Below are 12,831 nucleotides of genomic sequence, written 5' to 3' on the forward strand. Positions count from 1 at the left end.
TGAGAGAACAAATCAAGTATGCAAGCTTAATAGATCTATTTATAGATTAAAACAAGTTTTGAAGAGTGGAACATCCATTTTGATGAGACAGTCAAATCATTTGGCTTTATCAAAAATATGAATGAATCTTGTGTGTACAAGAAGACTAGTGGGAGTGCTATTATCTTCTTGATCTTATATGTGGATGACATACTGCTCATCAAAAATGATATCCCGATGTTGCAATCGGTCAAGACATGGCTATCATAAAAGTTTTTTATGAAAGACTTGGATGAAGCATCCTATATACTTGGTATAAAGATCTATAGAGATAGATCAAAGAGATGCTTGGCTTATCTCAGTCAAGGTACATAGATCTTGTGTTGAAGAGGTTTAATATGGAGGGAAGTAAAAGGAGTTACTTGCTCATGGATCATGGCATACAACTCTCTAAGAAGATGTCTCCTAAGATACCTGAAGAAGAAATAGAATGAATCTATTCCTTATGCTTCGACTATAGGATCAATAATATATGCTATGCTATGTACCAGGCCTGATATAGCTTATGCTTGGGCATTGTAAGTAGATTTCAAACTGATCCCAGGAAGATCATTGAAAAGCTGTGAAAAATATACTCAAATACTTGAGAAGGACTAGAGATATTTTTCTTATATATGGAGGATCTGATTTAAAATTGAAAGGTTATACTGATTCTAATTTTCAATCTGATCTGAATGATAGCAAATCCATATATGGATATGTGTTCACCCTGTATGGTGGAGTAGTAAGTTAGAAGAGTTTCAAACAGTAAATTGTTGCTTACTCAGTCACTGAGATTGAGTACATTGCTGCTAGTGAGGCTGCTAAGAAGGTCATCTGGATAAAAAAATTCATCTCAGAATTAAATGTGGTTCCAGAAATTGAACAACCAGTGCCCCTTTATTGTGATAATACTGGATAGTTGCTCAAGCCAAAGAACCAAGGTCTCATTATAAATTCAAGCACATCATAAGATGGTTCTACCTCATTCAGAAGATAGTCGAAAGACATGATGTGATCGTGGAGTGAGTTGATACTAAGAATAATATAGCGAATCCGTTCACTAAGGCCTTGTCATTGCAGTAGTTTGACCGCCACCTTGATTGCATAGGAATCAAGTATAGGGATGATTGGCTTTAATGCAAGTGGAGATTGAAAGAATAATATCATATAAGCCAATCGCATATGGGATGCGATTAGATATTTTTAATTATTTTCCAAACTCATATAATTGATATTGATATTTAATAATATAGGTATTTTAATTCATTATATGCTGCATCTTATTATTGTGTTTAAGATTGTAATGAATCTCATAGGTCTGGATAATGATTTTAAGGTCATGATGAGATCATACCAGTGAGATCTAAATCTTTGATAGTCATGATCTAAAATATTCTCAGTCATTGGTTCATTGAGTCGGAGATCAATGATACTGGTAAGACTGGCATATCCTATGTATGCTCAGAGATGAGGGTGGTTGATCTCACAAATACTTATGTGGTAATACTAATATAAGAATATGGATGCTTATTAGAGAATAAGTTACTGAATAGACCTACGAGAGAAATCTGATGGAGTCTTATTTACATATCAGCTGATGATTCTCTAATAAAAATTGTGTAAGTGATCTTTTGACCTGAGATCGTCATGGTACCTTGTGTACATGAATCCATATTTTGATTTACTTTCTAACTTGATTCTCTGATCCTTGTATGGGGTGTTCTGGATGTGGTGAAGTGAGCATGGTGGTTATGAGTGATCAATAAGGGATCAGTCACTCCTAATAAGGGGAGCGAACATCCTATGTGATCTCATAAGTCGATGATTCTAGAAGTCTTTGACCAAAGTAAGATGATAATTAGAAAAAAATTTCTAATATATCATCAACTAAATTATCATCTTCTGATCGAGATACATATAGATAAGCAATTAGGTTTGACATGATTCTATGCTCACAGCTCATCTGGTATGTTGTTTGACTAAAGGATTGAATTACACAGTAACTTGCCACTGAAGGATATTTTAATAATTTTTCATCAAAATTTTATATTTTTGAATAGTCATGACACATTACTAGATGTCAATTTAAATTTATGGACTCATCAGAATTAAAAGAGTTTAAGTCAAAAATTAATTAGGAAGAGTCCTAGTTGATTGGGACTCTTAAGTTGATCTAGTCTGATCGGATTAGGATTATGTCAAAAGTCTGTGTCCACTGTGACTAGATTTGAAAGTCAATAGATTACACACTTTAGTATTTAGTTTTGGTTTGATTTAATTAAGGTTTAATATAAATTTTAAGGGTTAATTTGATATGCTAGCATATTATGTTAACCCAAGTTCCTAACTAGGTTCAGTTCAAAACGTTTGAGCTAAACTAGACCAGTTGCCTTTGACCTAATGGGATTGGGTCTAATTTAATTTGGTTCTTATCCAACTTGAAAGTGTTTCAAGTATGGAAGGAGTCCTATATACCCACTAGGTCTCACACCCAAAAATAAATGCCGCCCCCATCTTAATTGCATTGAGAAGTGAAGAGTCCTTCTTAAAGAAGACTCTTATCCAACTCATTGGTTCTCATCCAGATCCTTATTTGTTACATGTCAATTTAATGTGGAGAATTTATGGGGCATAGAAGAGGAGTCCTTCTATGTGAAGGCTCTTCTATACCAAATAAAGTCATGAAGATTTATTTCTCCGTGTGAAGACATGGAGTGCTAAGAGTTGGCGCCCCTTGGTGCTTCCTCATGTCCCTTCTTAGCCTATTTATATGGGATGTCTCATATAGGTTAATTACTAGATTTTAGATGAAAATTAGAGCCAATTGGCATGTAATAGAAGGAAAAAATTCTGAAAAAAAAATTGAGAAAAAGAGAAAGAAAAAATTGAAAGGAAAAGTTGTAAGAAGGGTGGGGAAAAAATTAGCAAGTGTTGCTAGTTTATCCTAGGGTTTGATTTTTTCATGTGTTGGAGCCCAAAATCAAATCTTAGGTTGTAAGACTTCTGAAGAGTATTCTATTGATATGATTCTAGTACCAAAATCGAAGGTGATTCAATGTTGGTGTGATCGTACTTCGAGTTCGAAGCCGACAATATTTTTGTCAAGAAAAGCCGTGGCAGCACGCCGGTTAGGAAAGACCTTGGCCAATTTTTATGTGGATCATCATTGGAGGGCTTCTACTTTAGAGTCTCATAGAGGTCACCATCTTACCATACTGCTCATTTGGGAAAGTATAAAATTTTATCTTATTGCATACTTGTTTTTATTTTATTCGACATCTACAAGGTGATTCTAGGATTTGGATTTTGATTCAATAGTTTTAATTGTTAAAGCTTTCGATATGCTTGTTTCAAAATTTTTAAAATTTATTTTTCATTGCATGATCGAACCCAACAAAAAAGTCACATCGAGAGGAAGAGCTAAAAAAAAATGATCCAAGATATTGAGTACTCCCTCGGTGAGGTTCAGAGCAGGGCTTGTCGAAACAATGATGGCCTTGACTTCAACTCTCAGCCCCCCTTCTCCCTAGCTATTTAGATGAAACCAATTTTGAGTTAGATCAAGATGCCTTAGGTGGAGCCGTATGATGGCTTCTCAGATCTCTTGATCATTTGAAGGATTGTAAAATCTTATGATGCTGCAGGATGCCTCGGACACCCTCCTCTATCTTGCTTTCCTGACCATCCATAGGAAATCGATATGAACATGGTATTCGGTACTCAAGATGGAGTCCATCTATTCATTTGAATAGCTTGAAAGGCTATTTGTCACTCACTTTAGTTGTAGTTGTGCTCGATCGAAAAATGCTAACAACCTCTTCTCCATCTAGTAAGAAGAGGGTGAGTCACTGCGTAGCTATGTGGTGCATTTTAAGGATGCCATGTTGGAGGTGTGTAATCTTGATGAGTCGATAGCAATGTTGGTGCTCAAGTAAGGACTCCAAAATAAGCATCTCATCTTCTCCTGGCCTTGACAAAATTTTTCTGAGAGATTATGCCAATCTGCTAGCCCGAGCCTGAAAATACATATAGGTGGAAGAAGCTCAGGTGGCACAGAAGTAGGTGGAAGGAAAGAAGACCCCTAGCAAAAGTGAGGTTGAGAAGACCCTCAGATGATCCAAATAGAAGAAGAATCCACTCGACCACTGAAAAATCACAGGCCGAGCCTACTGTTAGAAAATAGGCTGATTCGCATGCATAGATCGGTACGATTATGCTCATAAGAGTGGAAGTAGATTTTAAAAATTTTAATCTAATTAAGCATGTTGATTCTAAATTATAATCAAGCCTAGGATCATCCAACATACATAAATAAATTTATGAACATAGATCTAAAATCAAAATAGAAAGAAGAAGGTATACCTGCTCGCTTTTCCCTTTTCTTCATCGAATTGGATCTTGTGGATGTCTGGGGTTGCTGTCGTTGGCGCACAAGCACCCGACCTCTGTTGATTTCCACACAGAGATGTCTCGATCAGAACTTCAAATCACTATGGTGCTAGCTCCCTTGCAGGTTTCATTCTTTGGCTTGGATCAGGACCCTTTACTCAATATCACTTGATGCAGCCCTGTATAGGATCTTGGGAATTGATCCTAATCACCAATAAAAATTAAGAAACCTATTCTTGATTTTTTCTCTCTCTCACTAAAGCCTTTCTCTAGATCTCTATCTAGAAAAGTGGAGCATGGAAGATGGAATAGAGAAGAGGTGGTTGGCATGGAAGAAGAAGGGGACAAGATGGTTAGTGCACAAAACATAAGGAATTAATTCCTCATGTTAAAATATCCCTTTTTATAGTCTTTTATCACACAAAAAGCCTTCTTTCCCATGCCAAAACTTGATAGAAATTAGTTTAAATTAGTTAGACTTTATCTCTTATCCAAATAAGAGTCCTAACTAATTAAGAAAGCACAAAACAAACTCTCCACACCTCTTCACACACGCACGAAGAAAAGCAATGAAAATAATATCGCTCCATCCTTCTTTCTGGTCGGCTAAGTGGAGAGAGATGCCCAGAGAACCTGGGCTCTAAGGGTTAGGTTCAATTTGATTGAAACTGGATCCCAATCAGATTCAAATTGAGTCCCAATCAAATTGAATTCGAAAGGCTGTCAAACCTGATCTAATCTGGATTAAAACCCAAATCTAATTTAGATAATTGAACCTAATTAGTATTAAATTAAATTAAATTAAATTTAAATTAATTAAGATTTAATCTATAATTTAATCAGCTTCAATTAAATCATAATATTTATAATTAAGTCTCTGTGCTAATAATTAGCAGTAACTAAATCTGTAACACTTACAAATTAGTAGTTTTCAAATTCAAACCATCAATCAAATTGATAATTCGAATATGATCTAAGCCATTGATCGAGTCAAACATCTTTCATGCATTATCCCTCAGATTCTATTCTATCTGGTAGTAGGACATACTGTGATCTCCATCACAGTATCATCAAAACTCTTTTCGATGGATCAGAATAATTCTGACTCAACCCAACAAGGATCGTGAATCCAAAAATAATCCTAATGAGTTCTCACAATTGACCAGTGATGCCTAGCAACATATAGTAACAACCCAGTAGAATAAAAAAATATGAATTCTTAGGTAAATTACTATGTGATTCAGTCTCCCTATCGTGAGTCCCAACTTGATGGAGGTTACGAAGAACTCATCAAACCTCATCGTCAGTCATATGTCAGATTGGCTCAACTCGAGTTCATTTGTAAATCTTATAAATTTTTTTTTAGCATTCACACTAACTTCGATCGAAGACTTTCTGAACTCATTCTTGCTAATCGCATAGGACTTCTCATTTTCTATCAAGGTCGATAGATTTCATCAGGTGCATCCTACTTTAACAGTGAACCTAAACCTATTGTAGCCAACATACACAGCAAGGATCGAATGACTAGGAACCCAAAAATATACAGTCAAACTCAGTAGTCTCACTGTGAATAGCTAACACACCATAGGTCAAAGGACAACTCACACCATTACAGCATCGAGAAGATTACTGACGAGTAGTAGACATCTAAGTGATTTCTTGTATTGATCATGTTCAGTACAATTTATTCTCTAACAATCACCTGCACTCTCATCCAAGTATCACTACACTATAGACTCGAGACTCATCTATGTATAAGGAAGGTGATCTATACATCGATCTTAAATAGATTGATCACTGTCCTCCATGATTATCCTATGATTAGAAGTATTTAAAAATAACCATTAATAATATATATCTCAAATTCTCAATACCTTAAGAATATACAATATCATCTTTGTTAATATTTAGAACAAATATGGACACATAAATTATAAAAATTTGGGATTTGGTGCATGCATATGTGTTTTAAAATTTTATTTTTTAAACATCATAGTAGAGAATAAGATTAAAATAATTTTAATCTAAATTATGCTTACATAAAAATATAAAATCACATGGATCTATTTTATATGCTAAAATTATTATATGCTGAAATTCAGATTGTGATCAAATCACATACCTGTTTCGCAATCTCTTTCTTCAAAACTAGATCTGAAAGAGACAAGGCTCTTTGTTAGCTGCATAAGTATTCATCTCTATGAGTATCCACTCAAGATCATCTAGAACAGCCTCTATAATCTGAATTTTGATTCTCTAAAATTTAGCCTGCTGAATCTGAACGAAGCCTGGATCGCGATCAATAGTTGATCTTTCTCCTTGATCTTCTTCTTCTCCTCTTCTTAGAGTTTTTCTTGCTATGTGCTACTCCAGATGCTAGAAATTAGCAAAGAAGAGCACCCAAACTCTTTTGGGCATAGAACTCTTTGGGACGCGCATCCCAAGGAAGGGGTGTATAAACACCCAAGAGAAGAGAAAGGGAGAGGAAGAGAGGGCATGGGGAGAGCCTTTGGGTGTGAGGGGCTGCTGATTTTGATGCTCTAGGACTTTAGGGGAGATCCTTTTAAATAGGCATACGATTGAATCCTATTTAATCTCATAATACAAGTCCTACTTGCATTAGAATTTTTATTAATTTAAGTTATCCAACTTACATTAGGAAGCCCATTAGGGGCCAACTATTGGAGCCCTTGCATCCATAATTAGACATCCTTTTTTATACCTAAGAGATACTCCATATAAAAGTCAAAGGCCCTCTAATTAATGGATATGTCCAAATTGATCAAATCAAAGTGGCACCTCATAATAACTATCAAGGAGATTCATAAGGGACTTGCACCCTTAATTTATGTAATCCATAACCTTAACATCCAATAATTGGAGTCTCATAAATTTTATTCATGTAGGTTATTAGAAGTAATTAAGTTAGAATTAACTTATCAAATAAGTAATCCTAATAGAAAGAAAATTAGGTCTAACTATGTGCTAGCAAGGTTACATAACCCAATGGATTTCTCTAAACCCAATTAACACTTCATAAGCTCAATTACTTATTCTAGACCTAATCCCTTTATTGTGTGACCTCATAGATTCAATTCTATCTGGTAATGAGACATACAATGATCTCTATCATCGTATCATTGGTCGAAATAATTTCACTCTAACTCAACAAGGATTGTCGATCCGGAACAACCCTAGTAAGCTCTCACAATCTATCAGTGACACCTAGCAGTACGTAGTGGCAATCCAATAGAACTAAAATGAACTCTAGATATAGTTAACATATGATTTAGTCCCTCTATCGTGAGTTTCGACTAGATGACAGGTCATGGATAAATCGTCAAACTCAACATCAGTCATATGATAGATTGATTAGCTCAATCCAGTTGTGACTTCTATAGAAACTCTTTTCCATCAATCACACTACTGTGACCACAGAATCTTGGACTTAACCTCTCAAATCTCATAGGACTATCCTCTCTTTCAAGGTTGATAGATCTTATCTTGATGCGCACCCACTCCTACAGTGGACCAACTATCACCAACATCCGCTATAAGGGCTCATTGAGACCTATGCTTATATGTCAATCAAACTCCAACAGTCTCACTGTGAGTAGCAGTACCATCTCAAGTCAAAGATCAGTCACACAACTACAGCATCGAGACAATCACTAACGATTGAATAGAAATCCAAGTGATTCTCATATGGTCATGATCAGTGTCAGTTGTTCTCTAATAACCACCCGCACTTGTCATCTGTGTCTCTACACAATAGATTAAAGACCCATCTATCTCGAAGGAAGTAATTTATGCACCAGTCTATCCAGATCTATCATCGTTCTCATGATGATCCTATGATCGGGGTCTTTAGGAATTAAATACATATCTCTAATTCTCAACACTTTGAGAATATGTATCAAAACTAATTCTATAGATGATTCAAGGATGTATTACACTTGAATAAAAAAGAACTTATTCTTTTATTGATCATATCAATATATTAAGTAAAAATTATGCCTAGATATATTATAATGTGTCAGCCATATTGACTTCTAGGATATACATCTAACAATCTCCCATTTGGACTAAAGTCAATTGGTCACAAATTTAAGTCCCATCTTTTCAAGGTGGACTTTATTTTTGGGTTGGCTTAACTACTTAGTGAGCAGGTTTGCCATATTTTTCGTGGAGTCTACTCTTTGCATCTCGACATAAGGTACTCGCATATATCGATGCTCTATGTGTTCGAACTTTTGGGCTCCTTAACAAGGCTATGGTGCCATTATATTTACATACTGTGTCATAGCATGACGTCCAGCTCTACAACTAATATTAAAATAAAATTCATCCTACACATCTATAGCACACTCAGCCTCTATGGATCGATTACTCAGAATCTTTTTAGTAAATCGAATATGAATACATCCTCGAATCGCAACTCAAAATATCTCCAAAGATCAAGAACAGATCCTTAATCCTTCTTAAGTACTTAAGGATGTTCTTCACAGCTATCTAGTGCTCCTTGTCTGGATTCAACTGATACATGCTCGTGACACACACAGCAAGGGCAATATTAGGTCGAGTACATAGCATCGCATACATAAAGCTTCCTATTACCAAAGCATAAAGAATCCTGCTCATGCACTGAATCTCCTAGATGTAGTCAGACACCATCTTGGAGAGACGAATACCATGCTTAAGAGGTAAAAGACCTCTCTTGAAGTTTTTCATGCCGAACCTCTTCAGCACCTTCTCTATGTACAGCTTTTATGATAGATCAAGCATCCATTTAGATCTATCTCTATAGATCTTTATTTCAAAAATATAGGATGCTTTCCCTAATCTTTCATAGAAATTTCTTAGACAATCATCTTTTGACCGTTGTCAGCATGGAAATATTATTCTCAATGAGGAGAATATCATCCACATACAGTACGAAGAAGGTATTGCACTCCACTGACTCTCTTGTATACACAAGGTTCTTCTTTATTTTTGATGAAATCAAATGATTAGATTTCCTCATCAAAATGATGGTTCCAACTCCGAAAAGCCTGCTTTAATCTGTATATGACCTTTGCAGCTTGCAGACTCCGTGATCACCATCACCGGATGTGAAATCCATAGGTTGCTCCATATAGATATCTTCCTCAAGATATCCATTCAGGAAGATAGTTTTCACATCCATCTATCAAGTTTCATAATCATAGTAAGTCACAACAGTAAGCAAAGTGTGGATGGATTTCAGCATGGCTATGGACGAAAAAATTTTCTGATAGTCAATGCCCTCGTACTGACTATAACCTTTAGCCATAAGCCTAGCTTTATAGGTCTCTATCTTACCATCGATACCTATCTTCCTTTTGTAGATCCATTTACATCTAATAGGTACAATACCTTCAGGTGGATCCACTAAAGTCTAGACTTGGTTCGAGTGCATCGAGTAAATTTCTAACTTCATAGCATCTAACCATTTCTGAAATCGATGTCAGACATCACTTCATCAAAGGTATTGGGATCATCATCATGACCCCTATCTCCTATAAGGAATATTTTCTTTACTTCCTCCGTAAGCATATCTATGTACCTTTCAAGAGGTTGGGAGATCCTGTTAGATCTACGAGGTGACTGAGGAATATCAACTACTAGCTCATGAACTATGGGTTCTGAGGATCTATAGCTTTAGACTCTTCAAAGATCTTCTCTTGAGTTTCACTAACCTCCCACTGTCGCAATCCTGGATAAACTATTTTTTCAGAAACATGACATTTCGACTCACAATCACATTATGGTCTTATGAAAAGTAGAAGTAGTATCCATGGATTCTTTTGGATATCCGATAAAGTGAGCTATAATAGATCTATCCTCCAATTTTTTCACCATCTGTCTCTTAATATAGGCCAGACGTCTTCAAGTCTTAAGATAACTGATAAGGGGTATATTTTTATATTTATTATAGATATTTTTAATAATTTATGGTGTTAACATTTTTTAAAAATCTAATTTCATGAATTTATTAATTTTTTTAAAAATAAGTAATTTTTAAAAAATATGAAATTAGATATATTTATGAAAAATAAGATGTTAATTTAATTAAGCAATTTAAGCACTAAAATGAAGAAAAATTTTTGAAAAATTTAATGCATATTTTTTTTAATTTTTTATGTGAAAATTGGAGCAAAAATGGAGCCAAAATACTCTAAAAAACATTAAAAATAGCCTTCGGTGCATGATGGACCGGTTGGTTGGTCCACAGAGCCAGGTGCGATCCACAGAAACTTCACGCAGTCCACAGGTGCGGTTTACAGTGAGAGAAAGATTCTGGATGCGATCCAATGGCTGAGATTCAATCTGACTTAGATCGACGGTCACATTCATTGTCGTTTATAAGAGGAATTTTTGCGCGAACTAATGATCGAAAATACATCCATCATCAGATGCAATGGCTGAGGATGCTCCTGACTTTGAATAGGAGATCAAAATACTGATCGATGGCCCAGATCTCATCTGAAGTATGATCGGATGGCTGTGGTTGAATCTGACCCGATGAGGATTAAAACAGTAGATTTTGGGCAGATCTAGACGGTCTAAGCCTAATCCGACGGTCAGAAAAATTTCTAAGAATTTTAATACGTTTTCTAAGGGTTTTAATACTCTTTTTTCTATCAAAAATTATAAAAATTTATCTATAAATAGGAGATCTGGGAATAAGCTTTAGGAGAAAAAAAATTAGAGAAAAAGCAAAGAAAAAAATAGAGAAAAAAATTCAAAGAGCTTTAGGGATCAAATATTGGGAGATTATGGAGCTAGAGAGCTTGATGCGTGGCTAAATCCTTCAATCCAGGAATATGATGAAGTCTATAAATAGATTTTTTTTTGTATTTTTTATGCAATAAAATTTTATTTTTATTTCATATCTTTTTACTTTTTTTTGAGGTATTGATCCAGCCTACACAGTCTATATCCTCTATTGACGTGCCGTGATCTCTGGATACGGTACGTGCTTTGGAGAGATAGTCATAGTATGTTAGATTGAATCTTATATCTTGTAATTAAATTTAGATAGTTTATACTCTAATAGGATGAGCTATGATTTACTGATACAGTCCGTATCCTTAGAGATAAACTATACTAATACCATAATTACAAGAATAAAATTTTATAATATAAAAAAAAGAAAAAAATAAATCTCTTTGCATGGTGGATTCAAAATTTTTGAATTATTTCTCTGTATTATTTTCTTTCATAATTTAATTTATACTTTTGATTTTTTTGCTATTCTATTTCTTGTTAATCCTTCTACAATCAATTCTTTTTTTATTTCTTCTTAAAAGAAAAAGATAATCACCCTAGATCCCTGTGAAAATGATCCCTACTCACCCTATCTATATAGTTGAAGTTAGTTTTTATTCTTGACCGCCTATGATAGCGATCAAATTTTGGTGCCATTACCGGGATCTAGGCACGATTATTTTTAAAAAAAAAATTTTCTTAATTTTTTTCTAACTTGCTTAGTTCCTTAGTCAAACTTACTTTCTTAAAAAAAAAAAATCGCTACATTGACACCTCATAATCTACTTAGAAATTAGATACTTAATCACAAAATCTAAAAAATAAAATAAATCAATTTAATCTTAACTAACTATCAAATCTGGTCATCTTTTTTCTTGCATTACATAAGTCCATAAAACATCTTAAGGGCACAAACCCTAAATAAGATAAGGTAGAGATTTTATCACCCTTCTTTGGCCCACAAATCACCATCCTGCATATTGCGTTGACCTAGATCTTAACTTAAAATCAATTAGACGTTGGCCCCTAAGGTTTTTCGAGCTCAATATATAGGACAAGGGATCCTAAGAGTAAGTTCAGGTTAGGGTTAGTCAGTTTGACTAGTGTCTAGGAAAGTGGTTCAAGGATTACGTCCTAAAGAAAGGTGGTTATTTAATTGATTCCGTTCGCTTACCAGACCAACTCAGTTGGTGTCTAAGAAAAGCAATGGGGGGACCCCCACCGACTTACACTTATCTGATCAGTTGAATGGCTAGTCTTTTACCTAGAGTGCTCAAAGGCGACCTTAGTAGTTAGGAGCTGTCTAGATCTAGGGTTACCCTTAGCTAAGATTGATTGTATAACTGACTACTAACCTACAAATATTAACCCTAATTAAAATGCTCTTCTCTATCATTTCTAGATTTAGGATTCCTTAGGACTCTCATCTCTAGAACTCTTCTTTTTCTCTTCTTTTTCTCTCATATATTAAAATTAAAAAAAATAAAAAATTAAAAAATTAAAAAAAAATTTACTGGGATAAAAAAAAATTGTCAGATACAATCTAAAACCTACAACCCTATAATGTTACTGAAGAAGAAATGGATTCTAATAGACAACCTAGAACTCTGTTGGATCTATATTATTCGA

This window comes from Elaeis guineensis, chromosome 7 (assembly GCF_000442705.2).
Source record: "Elaeis guineensis isolate ETL-2024a chromosome 7, EG11, whole genome shotgun sequence".
Taxonomy (NCBI): Eukaryota; Viridiplantae; Streptophyta; class Magnoliopsida; order Arecales; family Arecaceae; genus Elaeis; species Elaeis guineensis.